The sequence below is a fragment of the Fukomys damarensis genome, unplaced genomic scaffold (genome assembly GCF_012274545.1).
Source record: "Fukomys damarensis isolate Sample0158 unplaced genomic scaffold, DMR_v1.0_HiC HiC_scaffold_16, whole genome shotgun sequence".
NCBI lineage: Eukaryota > Metazoa > Chordata > Mammalia > Rodentia > Bathyergidae > Fukomys > Fukomys damarensis.
In genome coordinates, this window is record NW_022900928.1 from 21,828,062 (window position 1) to 21,842,382 (window position 14,321).

The window sequence follows — 14,321 nt, forward strand, 5'->3', positions numbered from 1 at the left end:
AAAAAAAAAAAAAAAAAAAAAAAAAAAAAATTGACTAAGATGGGTGACTATGTAATTTACTGTGCAAAGCTGGGACAATTTTAAGAAAAAGTGTACACGGGACTGAGATACTTAAGCGCTGGAACTTGGACATATGGTCACCCTGGACTTAAGAATCCCACATGAGCTCCAAACGCATCAGTTTAGCATCACATGACAGGATTTAGCTTGGCATGGACAACATGTCAAGTAATTTGATGTCCTGGTCAACTTTTACTACTAACTGTAGGGCCCCTAACTCCGTGCAAGAACAACTTTAGCTTGTTAGTTCAGTTCTGTCAAAAACAATCCAAAAGCAGCTTGCTCACAAGTCTAGTCACGAAGAACCTTGTCCATTTCAACACTAAATGACAAGAATCTCAATCAGTTCCTGGTACACAGAAGGCAGTCAACAAATGGTGATGCTCACTAGAGGCTCTCTACAGCCACGTGCCTTGTCAACCGTGAATTATGACTGCGTAGGTTGTGGCCTGTAAACTCTAGGGGCACTGGTACAGTCAAAGTCTTACAGATTTTTGTGCATATGGTTATTTCAAGAATTTCTGACAAATAGTAAGAGTGTATGTTTCTTATTCACACAGACACGCCACATGAATTAACAGTGTGCTTGACTTGCTGGGAAAAGTCAATGGAGACCAACACTGCCACACCAGCCACTAAGTGTAATCATCTGGACTCGTTACAAATAACTCAGTGTGCCCTCTCCATGCTACACTTGTGCTTTTCTCTCTTTTGTCAGAAAGAAAGCAGGGCCACTAAGCCCATCCTCCCCACCTCAAACCTCTGAATTCAGCAAAGGGAGGCAGAAAGCCACCTTAGAATTACAGCATAGTTTTATTTAGAAAGAGAAGATTTAGTTCTTAAATTAGATAGTAAGTATGTGGTTGTTTCATTATTAATCTGCAAAAGATATGAGTTCATTATATTTACTCTAATGTTTATGGTATATTATATAGACACATTGAAAACAATAGCAATAATAAATAACGAGAATTTTTTTTTAATGAATAGAACCAGCATAACTGGTCCTCTTGTCCAAGGATCAAAGGAGTAACAAGATGGTTATTCAAGAATTAAAGGAGATAGGGCTGGGGATTTAGCTCAGTGGTGCCGCCACCTGCCTCTCAAGCACAAGGTCCCAAGTTCAAACCCCAGTACCAAGAAAAAAAAAAAAAAAAAGAATTAAAGGAGATCAACAGCACACCAGTTCCGATCTAGATCCCTGGAGGTGTCACTGATTTGGGGGTTGACCATACGGGACATGAAACCATAGCAAAAACTATGTGCAGTGGACCTTTTTCAAGGGGAAAACATGAGGTGGATGCTCTGAAGTTAGGCCCTAGCCATGGCACATAATGTAGCATAGCAACGTCCCTGCGCACAGAGCAATGTCAACGCTCTGTGACATTTATGGATTCAACAACATTCCAGCTGGACCTGTAAACCTAAAAGAATTTTCTTGTCTTGAAATGGCAACTATAAGTATTATTGGCCAATGAGTGAAAAACCTGAACATTCATGCCCTGCACAGGGACCGAGGTATAATAGCTGCCCTCCTGAACCATAATGGTCCCAGGAAAACACATGAATGGACAGTAAGAGTCACAGGACAAACGGGGACTGTTGAGTCAATAGCTCAGTAGAAGTTAGCCAAGCTGAGCCATCAGAATAAATGGTCCCGGTCCCTGTCATGAAACAAAATGAAATCAAGAGCCAAGTAATTTCTGCACTGAGACTTACGCAATTGAGGCTAGAGAAGGAAGTAGGCTGCAGAAGTAACCAGAAACAGATACCCTTGAGATCTTATCTCATTCAGAAATAAAGCATCATGATTGACCAAACAAAATAAAAACTCAAGAAAGTCCAGAAACTTTGACTACATGTGAATCAAAGGCACAATTAAAAAGCACCCCAAAGACAGAAAATATAAACAAAAAATATGGGACATAGGATATTTATCTAGGAAATCTGTTGTTTAAATTTTTCAAAATTAGGATGGAGAAAATGAAGGTAAAAGTCATAAAAAAATAAAATTCTCTAGAATTGAAGGACAAACTGATAGAGAACCACTGAGAACCTATAATAAAATACTGTACTATCACTTTAGATGCATTACTGTGAAGTTTCAAAACACCAAGACTAGAGAAAGTTATAAAACTTAAGAGACAAAAATCATAAAAACAAAAAGAAATTAGACCATACTGGCATCAGACATCTCATGAAAAATAGTAAATAATGAAATGTCTGCAAGCTTCTGAGAAAGAAAAAACTATATCCAATTTAGAATTCTTCATTCAAACATGCTATCAATAAAGTATGAGAACTGCAAAGTTCTTTATTGTGTCTACAAGAAGTCAGAAAGATTACTTTGCAAGTATCTGTAATAGGAAGTTACTTGAAGATTACTGTAGGAGTTTAAAATGAGACATGAGATTGAATATATAGGAAAAAATGTGCTTTACTCAGATCAGTAAAACAAAGTCCCAGCACAGGATCTGAGCCCAGAAAAGAGCCAGTCCAGCCTAGAAAAGTCATATGATGAGGCATCTAAAACTGCTATATAGTTAAACATATGTGAAAAAGAAAAATTTGAACTTGAAATCTAATATCATAAATTATTAAGAACAGCTAGACTCAAATTTTTATAACTGTATGGCAGTTATATTTTATAGATACATATGGAAATATACAAAGCATATGATGTCTAGAATTTATTTCAAATTAAAAATGAAACAACATTGACCATGAGTTGATAGTTACTGAAAGTGAGTTTTGAGTAGGTGGAGTTCATTATATTGTTATCTCACTTTTGAATATACTTGACAATTTTCTAATGGAAAGTAAAAATATAACATGCTTAAATTAAGTAAAAGGAAAGGCTGATCCCTGACATCAGTCTTACTCACTTGGTCCTGGGTGAGTGAGGTCTTATCTCTTTCTCTCTCTCTCCCTCTCCCTCTCTCTCTCTCTCGCTCTCTCTCTGTCTCTCTCTCTCTTTCTCTCTCTGGTTTTTGGCACACGGTTTCACTATGTAGTTCAGGCTGGTCTCGAACTCACAGCAGTCCTCCTTGCCTCAGCCTACAGTACTGGAATTACAGGTGTGTGCCACCACACCTGGCTCTAGTATCTCCATTTTTAACAAGCATCTCAAATCTCTGACAAGTCTGATACAGATGGTGTTGATAACACTGAGGAAACCTAAGTAGAGAGAGAAAAAGAGGGAGGGAAAGAGAAAGGCAAGGAGGGAGGGAAGGAAGGAAAGAAGGGGGGGGAGGGGAGAGGGGAGGGTGCGGAGAGAGAATAAATATGAATGAGAATGAGAGAACACGAGATGCATTCCTGATTTTAAGACAACTGTGTCTTGGGGGCCTAACATAGATAATATCGGCATATTTGTTTAGGAAATCAGGCTGTAGAGGACTCGAGGATATCACGTGGTGTTTTGCAGGGAAAGTGGTAATGTGATTAGATAGAGGAAATAGGCAAGACCAGACTGCTCTGAAGATGAGTTGTTAAATGTTTCAGGGAACTGGACCAATGAGGAAACACTGCATTAGAATTAACCAGAGGGATCATCTAGTATATCCGTGAGAATTCCCTTATCAACATCTTTTATGTGACTACAAATTCTTCATTTAATATTTCATTCCCTGTGTTTTTAAGTTGTACAGAATGAAATTATTTTATTTTTGCAATTTAAAAGGATAAAAAATATTATTGAACCTAAAACCGCTCTAAGAACAAAATCTATTCAAGTAAAAGTGAAGAGAAAGAAAGCAGGGTACAGGGAGTAAAAGGAAGAAGAGGCAGGGGAAATTACTGAGTTTAAACATCACAGAATTCTAGAGTTATCTAGTAAAGGAGAATTTAGCTCTATACATACCTTGATAGGCTAGAGAACATGTTCTGAACGGTGACCGTGAAACATGTAGTACTAGATTTAGGGTTAAAATGCTTTGGTGATGGAGCTTAATCATCCTGGAAATGCAATATTGCAAAGACACCACTGTGTAATTACATGGTAGGTACCACAGCACACTAGTTATGATCACAGATCCTCAAGTCACTTAGTCAAGATCTGCATCCCAACAGGAACTGTGCAACCTTAGATAAATTTCTCTGTATCTCATTTTATCATAGTAATGTTGGGATCATATCAGTCTCTATCTCTTGGGCTTGTAATGAGTACTTTGAAAGGTACTGGTACTCAATAAATCTGTTGTGGGTTCGTGTTTTTCCATGCATCTCGGGATCAGGTTGTTCCATATACAGACTTATTCTTATCACCAATAAGTGGTCACCTTGGTTACTAAATAACGAGGCCTCCCGCAGATTTATGAAATGAGCTGGCAACATGCAAATACCAAGTACTAAATCAGTGCTTAGTGAACTGAATTACTGAGGAGAAGAGCAGGAGTTCCTATTATTCAACTGGTATTTGCTAAGAACTAAACTAGGGGCAGAACATAAATGAAACAAGCCTCTGCCTGTAAGAAACTACTAATCAGAAGAAATTGAATGGGGCTATTCACAATTTACAGAATACCACAATAGCCCAGAAGACAGGGATACATACCAAGTCTGGAATTCAGAGGCTTCCTACAAGATTTAAGAGAGAAATTGGTACCAAGGAGTAGTAGTAGTTGTGTAACACATAGTGTACCTTGGTTTATGGACATTTTTGTTTGTGAACAATTTGCTCTGAAAACAGAAGCATTTGGCAAAATTTTGCTTTGGTTTATGAATTCTGCATAGAGTGACAAACATGGCCACAGCCATCTTTCCCACACAAATACGAACATGTCCACTTTTTCCAGAATTGTGGAACAAGTTAAGTTTGTGAACAGAGATACCACTGTACCTAAAAATATGGAACTACATAATGAATAAGTAGAAACAGAAAGAATTCTAAGATGGCCTACATCAAATCACTGAATGGACTTAGGGTGATTTTGGCAAGAACTAGAAAAGAAAAAGATGAGAGATGTAGACAAAGGTCTGATTTTCATACAGAATAGAAAGGAATATTGGTAGAAATATGAATAGTAAAGACTGTTCTGATGAGGTCTCAAATGGTAATGAGGAACAAGTGATCAGAAACTGGATGAAACATGATTCTTCTTATAAAGTGGAGAAGCACTTGGGCTGAACTGTGTGCCCATTCTATTATTTGTAGAAGATAGAGCTTGTAAGAAACAAATCTATATGTAACTGAAGTTATTTCTAAGCAAAATATTAAAAGGTGTGGCTCCTGACTAGTAAGAGTAAAATTAGAGAAGCAAGGGATCACTTAAAGATAAAATTATTAAGCAAAAAGTAACTAGAAGATTTGGACAATTCTCACCTATCTGTATTGTAAAAAAAAAAAATTAGAATGTATGTTTGGAAGACTGCATAAGGGTGTGGCCAAGCAATTTTTAACAGTGAGATTAATCTAAGTGTGACCCACAAACTTTTTTAGGCACTACAAACTGCCAGTTTTGAAATGAAGGGGAACAAAATGAGAAGGAACAAAGAAGGCTGTCTGACTTGGATTTTATAGGATGAGGTAACAGAAATATTCAGCTGGGAATGTGCCTTATTTTTCAAAGTGGGGAAGAATGACCCTGAAGAAAATTCAGAGACCATCAGGTCTACCTTCTTGATTCCTGCAGATGACATTGCCTCTACTCAAAGTCATAGGGGCAGGGCTGCCTAGAGGTGTGGATGTGGGGCCACCTGACAGAGCTCTGGAGATTCAACTTGTATTTGGCAGAGGTGAGAAAACAGGAGCATAGCTCTATGTGTCCAGGAGAACAGATCACTGCCCCATATGCCCACAGAGTACAACCTCAGCCCAGTGAGCCTAGAGGAAAGGGTATTGGGCCAAAAAGAATAATTTTGAGCCTTCAGGACTCATGGAACTTTGCTTGCAATGGGACCTCTTATCCCTTTCTTCTTTCTTCCTTTTGGAATGGAAATACCGCTCTAGGCCTGTCCCCTATTGTATTTTGAAAGCACAGAACTTGATTTCACAGGATTACAATCAGAAAATGAATTTGCTTGCCTCTGGATGAATCATGTCTTGACTCTCACTCATATCTCATTTAGGTGATACTTAGGTAAGACTTTGTATTTTAGAGATAAGCACTAATATTGGAACAAGTTAAAACTTTTGGAACTTTCAGAACATAATAAATACATTCCACTTGCAAGTGAAAAGAAGACGGACTTACAGGGACCGAGGGCCTAACCCCATACACTGAGTAGCTGTAACACGTCAAAACTGTAACCCTCAATGTGTTGACATTGGGTGGTAGAGTCTTTGGGAGCAATGAGATTAGTGCCCTTATAAAAAAACACCCCAGAGTCCCTTCACCCTTTTGCCATGGGAGGACACAGGTCATCTGAGGACCAGGAAGCAAACTCTCAACCAAACACTGTATCTCCTGGCAATGTGGTCTTGGACTTTGGCCTCCAGAATTGTGAGAAATAAATTTCTGTTGTTTATAAAAAACATAATCTATAATACTCTGCAGCCTGGACTGGCTAAAATGTCATAGGCAAGCAGTGATCCAATGCTTACTTACAAACACTTCTCATACACAAAGATCAAACCCAGGCCATGTAGCTATGTGGTCTAAATAAGAGGACCACCTGTTCAACTTCACAAATAGCCTAGAAAAGAGCTTCCAGATTCCCATGGACCTAGTCCCAGCTTTGCAACATTTATATTTTGTGACCATGGATAAGTCACTGCTTTGCTACAGTCTTCTTAATCTGTCCTAAAGCACCTGGACAGGGCTCTCATATTCTATGGTTCTTGTGAAACTTCCAAGTGACTTTGGATTTACAATAATGTCTATATCTAGGGCTGAAGCCATTGTGATAATTCCCATTAGAGACCTTGAAGCACTATCCTACCGCAGGCTATGATTTAGGGCTATTCCTAATTTCTATTCTTGGCACAGACATAAGGTTCTCTTAGCACTGGCTCAGGGTGAAAATTGCAAGGATTAAGGAGCATTAACTTGGGCCTGCAGGGAGCACACCAATATTGAGACACTGAGCCAGGTAAACAGAGCACACAGCTGCCTTAACTCTAAGAAACCCATGTGTTAGTAAAATGGATTAGAACATGGAAACTGGCAAACAGCATCGATTTTATTTATTTTTGGGGGGGCTGACAGATATAAAGAGATAAAACACCTGTGTTGCTGTTTAGATCTCAAACATTCCCCTTAAAGTCTCACACATTCAGAGTCAGAGCTTCAAAAAGTATCATGGGGGTGCTGTACGCATCAGTGGAAGAATCAGGTTGTTGAATGTACTCATAGGGAGGTGGAACCTGGTTGGAGATAGGTCACCGGGGTGTGACATGGAAGGGTATGTTCCTGCCCCTAGCTCCTCCCTTCCACCTCAGCTTCATGGCTGCCATAGGATGAGCCACTGTCTTCCACCAGACCCTTCCACCCTGCCATTTCTGTCCTGGACCCAGTTGACCTTGGACTGAACCCACTCCAAATTGTACACCAAATAAACCTCTCCTCCTTTAAATTGTGAATATTGGGTATTTTGTTCCAGCAATGGGAAGTAACTGATACTCTGTAACAGGTCTGTGTGTCTGGCCCTCACATCCTTTCTTCAGAAGGTTCTCAGATGACTCTGCCTGTGTAACTAAGTTGCTAGCCTAAAATTAGCATTGAAAGAACACTTTCTATTGCACCTTCTATTTGCAAAATGCTGTCTCATGGATGTGACCAGCTCCTCTTCACACTGATGTTGCCACCCCTGCCATAGCCAAATGGGGCAAGGACTACTGAGGTTGTATAGGGACTGGAGCCATAAGCGTTCAAAGCTGGATTTTAGCTCTTATGTCACTAACTCCTGACCTTCTAAGTACCTGAGCTCTGCTGTCTTATATATAACAGGAGGGCTCAAGAGTTATGATCAGGTTTGCTAGTGTGTTTCCACTTTCATTTTACTTGGTTGCCCCAGCAAGTTATTCAACTGGGGGGAAAACTATTTTAAAGACTATTTTACCACTCGTTTAATTGGGAGTATTAGTGAAATCCACAATTTCCTGTATCATGGAATTCTGTGTAGAATAAATAGTAACGCTCAGATGTGCTAGGAACCACTGAGTTAATAGAAAATCAGCATACAAATGATTTTAGACAATGGGGGACATCTGTCTGAAAACAGCACTGTTAGGGTTTAGATGTCAAGGTCCCCTCAATGTCTCACGTGTTCAGAGGTGGGGCTGTTGGGAGGTGACTGGATCATGGGGACCCTAAACCCAACTGACGAGTTCATAACCGAGCGTGTCATTGAGAAGTAGGGCCTGGTCAGAAGGGGGAGGTCATAGGGGGCATGACATGGAAGAATGTATTCTTGTCCCCAGCTCCTTCTCCTCCTCTCTCTCTTCTTCCTGGCTGCCAGGGAGTGAAAACAGTTTTTCATTTTCCTTGTACCAGAAATCGAACTCAGGACCTTACACTTGTGAAGCAGGTGGTAGAACCACTGAGCTAAATCCCTGACCCAATAAGTAAGTAACCAAGACAAAAACACCTTGAAATAAAACTCAAACACAGAGGAATAGCGAACAGGCACAAAGGGTCACCCTCCTTGGTGTAGCCACAGAAAGTGAAAGCCTTGGCCCACTAGCAGTACTATGTGGGGCTACAGGGTGGTGGGAGTTGTTTCTCACCTCTATGATGGTGGTAGAAGTTCCTCTTTGCCTGGTTATACACTTGCATCTGCATTAATTTATTACCGTGCTTTCACAGTGTTTCTTGACAATCTTTTAAAGAATGCTGCATTGGCCCAATAATCCATACCTCCCACAGGACCTTTTCCAAACTTTTTCAGTTGAGTTCTTTACTAGGCCATATCTGATCTTGCTTTGATCCAATTTATGTTTAAATCTCTCATCTACCCTGTGAAACAAGATCAAAAGGCTGCTGCCAACCATTTTTGTGAATAAGCATTTAGAAAAATTCATAGAGCAATATATAATGTAGGATGCCTCCTCCCATTCTTGGCTTGCATAAAGAAAGCTCAGGTTCAGTCTTTCCTTCCCCTTTTATTTGATGTTGTCCAGGTGCATAGGGCATGGTGCAGTACTGGGAAGTTTACTGTGGTGCTAGACCCCAGAATTAGGCAGGCTTTCCCTCCTGGTCCTTCTTCAGGCACAGGTGGATGCCTTCAGAACAGGGCCTTGATCTTAAATATCTGGTCTCGCTGAGGGCAGACTGCACACGTACCCTTTGTGAGCTCTGCCTACATTGGTGTGGGCAGACAGCTCCCAGTCTTCTACTGGGGTTGCAGTTATGCCCGATTGTGCAACTTGATTGGCTTAAGAGCTGCCCAGGGGATTAGTGGAACATATTTATGGTGGGTCATGGAGGTGTGACATTGGGTGCTATATCTGGTCCCTTACCCCTTCCTCTCTGATACTATCCACATGCTCTGCTTCCTGGTTGCCATGAACTAAGCATCTTTGTTCTGCCATGATTTCTGCCATGATGTTTTTTCCTTTGGAGCCAGTTGACTGCAGACTGACTCTCCAAACTCATGAGCCAAATTAAACTTCTCCTCCTTTAACTCATGGATATTAGGTATTGTGTATCTGTAATAGGAAAGCTCACTAATACAACTGGCACGAAGGGAACAGAATGGAGAGGAATTTTTTTTCAGAGCACAAAAGTTGAACAAAAGGTAGCATACATGAGTAATGACCTAAAGCCAGAGTGTACAGACTTGTTTTAAACAAATGTGAGTCACTCTCCAGAGTCCTGTAATATTTCTTGAAAGATGGAGCAGAGCTTCCGGTGAGTCCTGGGGAATTGATGGGGACAACAGGATAATAAATTGTATGTGTAAGTATCTGCAAGTTGTTCAGGTACTAGGCACTCTAGTTCACAATTCTGATTCTAAAACAATATATTCTTGTCTAAAATTGAGGCTTTTAAAATGCTATACTCAAAGCAGTATTTTTGTACATGATGCATTTTCTAGTCAGAGACCCTCTTCTGATATCTGACTAAAATGGGTGTATGTCCTAAGGTTTGCATTATAAATCTTGCATCAGGAAACTATAGAATTTCTACTTATCACTATAAATCCATGCTCTTCTACTGTCTTCCCTGTTTTGGGTCATTCATATTAGATCCATATGAAATATATCAAGGGACTGCCTTTCCTTTTGCTTCTGTTAAGTTCAGAAGAGAGAGGAGGAGTTCCTGTTGGAAAACTGCAGGCCATAAGAAGAGAGCAGTTAGTGCTCACACTCCCCCAGCTATTTTCCTGCTAAGTCACTATGTTGCACACGCCTCTCTATTGAAAGCCACTGCTTCTTCTCTGGGTTCTTTCAGGCCTATGTGTCGCGACATCTTCTAATATTCCTGGCCCTACAGTACTCCACTGTCCTTTGCTGGTTCCCTCAAATTTTGAGCACATCTTTGTAAAATGCCCTTGTATTCAACTCTCCCCAAACTACCTACTTTGATCATATTGTCTGTTTTCAGTGGGACCCAGACTGACTCACCGTAGAATAAATTGTGTTCGACTCGGGGCCCTATCTCTAGTTACCCACTTAACCTTACAGAGCTTGTACTCATATCTGAGCCTGAGATTCCTAATGTACAAAATGAGATGTGACAAGATGGAAGGGGATTCTAGATTTTATATTCTCAAATGGAATGAGAAATTCTATCATTAAAATATCTCTACAACTCAGCACGATGTCTGGCACACAGGAGGCACTCCACATTTGATGAATAATAAAATTCTAAGCTATGTATCATTTGCATTTTATATCCATTCCTTGCTTCACTAAAAATGTGCTCAGGAAAAGGAAATGCCAAAGGAGCTGTGTGTTTAAGTGTGTAGAGAGCCAGATTTAGGATTACTTGTTCATCATGATTAAAATTATATAATATTTCATGCTTTTCTGAACATTTAAAACCCCTCAGAGGCAGTACAACATAGCAGAAGGAGCATGGGCCCTGGAGACAGGCATCATCTATTAAATTAATTCTGCAACACATTGTATTGAGCTGCTTCTTATGAAGATACTATGTAACTGTGGGGACAGTGACTTATAGAGAGTGTGCCAGAGAAATGATGTCTTCAGGAGAAGCTTAAATAGTCTTGCCTCTATGGCCAAGACTAACCTTGGGAGAGCGTCTCCTAAGAAACACTGCTGCTTTTGAAGCAAACCACAGAGAGAACTCCAATTCACACTCTTCTCTACTCTTTCTGTCTTTGTTTGGCTTGAAACCTGGTCCATGGGTAAAAGCACAGACACTGTTCCAATATATGACCCCTTACTAGTGTGGACCATTATACCACAAATCCAAATAGGGGCTAAAGCATGCTCAGGCTTAGACCACTGATAACTGACTAAAAGCATGAGTTCTTGTACCTCTGTATTTAACTATCAACTTCCCACAAACTATATGATTTGAAGTCAATTTTCTTTAAGCAAATATTTCATGCCACCAAAATTAAAGTGGCTTCTTTAAAAATCATTAATTTTTACTAGTAATCATACACAGCAAGTTGCCTTTACTTATCATCATCATGATTAATAACAGTGGTATATGACCAAGAAATACAGTAATTGTTCTAAGAAACATTGGTAAGTAAAGAAAAACAATACTTAAGATTCAACAGAACTTATTCTTAACTCTAACTAGAACATATATAGGATGTCTATTCTCAGAGTCACTAATGTTCCTCAGGCCTATCCTCTCTCTCCATGAGTTGCAGAAATTCTGCATGACATTCAGTAGGCAGAGCGATAGCTATGATTGAGCACTGATGTTTTTTCCTAAGACATTTCTATAATCTCACTTCTATTTAAATCATGCGGTTGTTTTCCACGTTTAAAATATGTAGAAAAATATACACAACACAAAAATTTGCCATTTTAAAGTGTACAGTTTTTTGTTTTTTTTTTGGTATGGGAGATCCTAACTCAGGACCTTGCACTTGCGAGACAGGTGGAGGTACCACTGAGCTAAATCCCCAGCTAAAGTGTACAGTTCAATGGATTAAATCCATTCATATTACTGTACTTATATCACCATCACTGGTCCTAGAAGTTGTTCACCATCCCATACTGAAACTCTGTAACCCATTAAATATTAACTCTTCATTTTCTGTGACTCCAGCTCCTGGTATCCACTGTCAACTTTATGATTGTGATAAATCAGACTGGTTACAAGACAGGTGTTTCATCTTGCAAAGGTTCTTGAAGAAGTGGTGGCTGAGAGTACAGGCAGGCTGTTGTGTAAATGCTGCGTGAAGAGGAGAATCTGGGAGAACATCTCAAATGATGCTCTGGAGATTGAAGAGGGGAAGAGGGTTACAAAAAGTTGCTTTATAACATTCTCCAGAACCACTGGCCCTGGATGGAAATGTGTTCTACTGAGAGTACAGAGAACTTCCCATTCCCTTCTGAGGTTCAAGGAATATTACCATGGGACACTCTCTATATAAATACAGTGATACCTCAGTTCACAAACTGAATTCTTTCCACAATTCTGGTTACAAATAGAAATGGACAAGAACTGAATCAGATTTCCCCATAAGGTCAACATTGAACGTAACCATTGAATTTGATTCCGATTCTTGTCCAACTCAGTTTGTGACTAGAATCATACAAAGAATCAAGTTCATGAACCAAAATAACACCAAAAAAAGAAAAAACAAAACAAAACAAAAACAAAAACCAGTGCATCAAAGCTCAAATATTTCTATCAGATAAATTAGGAAATAGTAACAAAGAAATGGGATGAAAGCATGAGGTGTTTGACATATTGTTTTGAGAGTTGCCAGACATTTTCTGCTCTATAATCTGTTAAAACTAAAAGGGAACCTCCATTTTGTTGTCCGGAAAAAGGAAGAAAAAGCTGTAATTAAATGTCATCACCATTAATCGAGTTTGGAAAAAAACTGGGATACAGATTATGGCAAGGGAAAAAGCAATGACCAGGTTAGGAGTAAGAAGCTTGCCTATGAAAGAGTACCTTCCCTGTTTTCTAAAATAAAGAGTGATTTTGAATTCTGTTCAGACCTTTGGATAATTAAAGACAGAGACACAACCGTAAGGAGCTGAGAAAACAGTATGAACAATAAAGTCTGATTGTTACTTAATGCTTTCTTAAGAAGAAAGTAGACTTTCTTGAATGAAAACTCTTTTGGGTTGATGATGTAATATTAAAGAGTTCTGAACCTTTCACTCATGAATATATAAAAAGAATGATTAATTTTATGTGAGAATTGAAAAGAAAGACAAATCATCCTGATATTTAGTTCCTCTAAAAGGATCTAAGGATAGTTTGACCACAGGGGAGGTAGAACTATATCCAGATAGTCTGATGGCCTGAGTGAACTCCTTTTGAGTTGTTATTTTATTTTTCAGTACCCAGCTTCCATAACTGGGGGTAGGGGAAGACAAAGGGTTGAAAGAGTCCTGTAAAGGAAAAGTGTATGAAGCAAAAGAGGGAGGAACAAAAGACTCACTCACATTTAATTATTCTGAGGTAAAGTAAGAATATACAGCAAATAGACAAAAAACAATAGAGAAGCAGGAAACATAAGAGGTCTCTAAAGAGAAAACTGAGAAAAGGGGAGAAATTATCATAAAAATAAAACAATATTTCCTAGTGCAAAAGACACAGGGTCTTTTTTATTGTGTCTTAGGAAATGTTGAGCAAGAGAATAAACAGGCCACACACTTTAGAAATTTCAAAACACTAGGAATAGAGAAATACCATAATCTAGATCTAGAAGCAGACTATCTCAGAGCTTTGCTTACACAATTCTAGAAATGTTGAAAGACCATGAAGCAATACCTTTAAAACTCTAAAAGAAAATTGTTTTTATTGTGTAATATATGCTTTGCCAAATCATTAAAGTGAAGGCAAAATAAAATAATTTTTAAAAATAAAAAGGACTCAATATTTGTATCTATGCTCCTCTTCCTGAAAAAAAATCACTTAAGGATGCAACCCAGTTAAAGTTTTTCAAAAACAGAATTCAAGAAAGAAAATATAGGGAAACAAATAAACATTGAGTCTGACCTTTAAGGGCAAGTGGCAGGAGATCCCAGACCTCAGTTCTATGTAGGTTAGAGAGAATCTTAAGAATAACTGAGTTCCAAGATTAAATGTATACTCAAAATGATGGAAATATGCAATATACAGTGAAGACATAGGCTTTTTAAAAATACATGAAGAAATGTGCTTATTTTTTGTTTACAAAATATTCTAAGTATTTTAGAGCAGAAAATT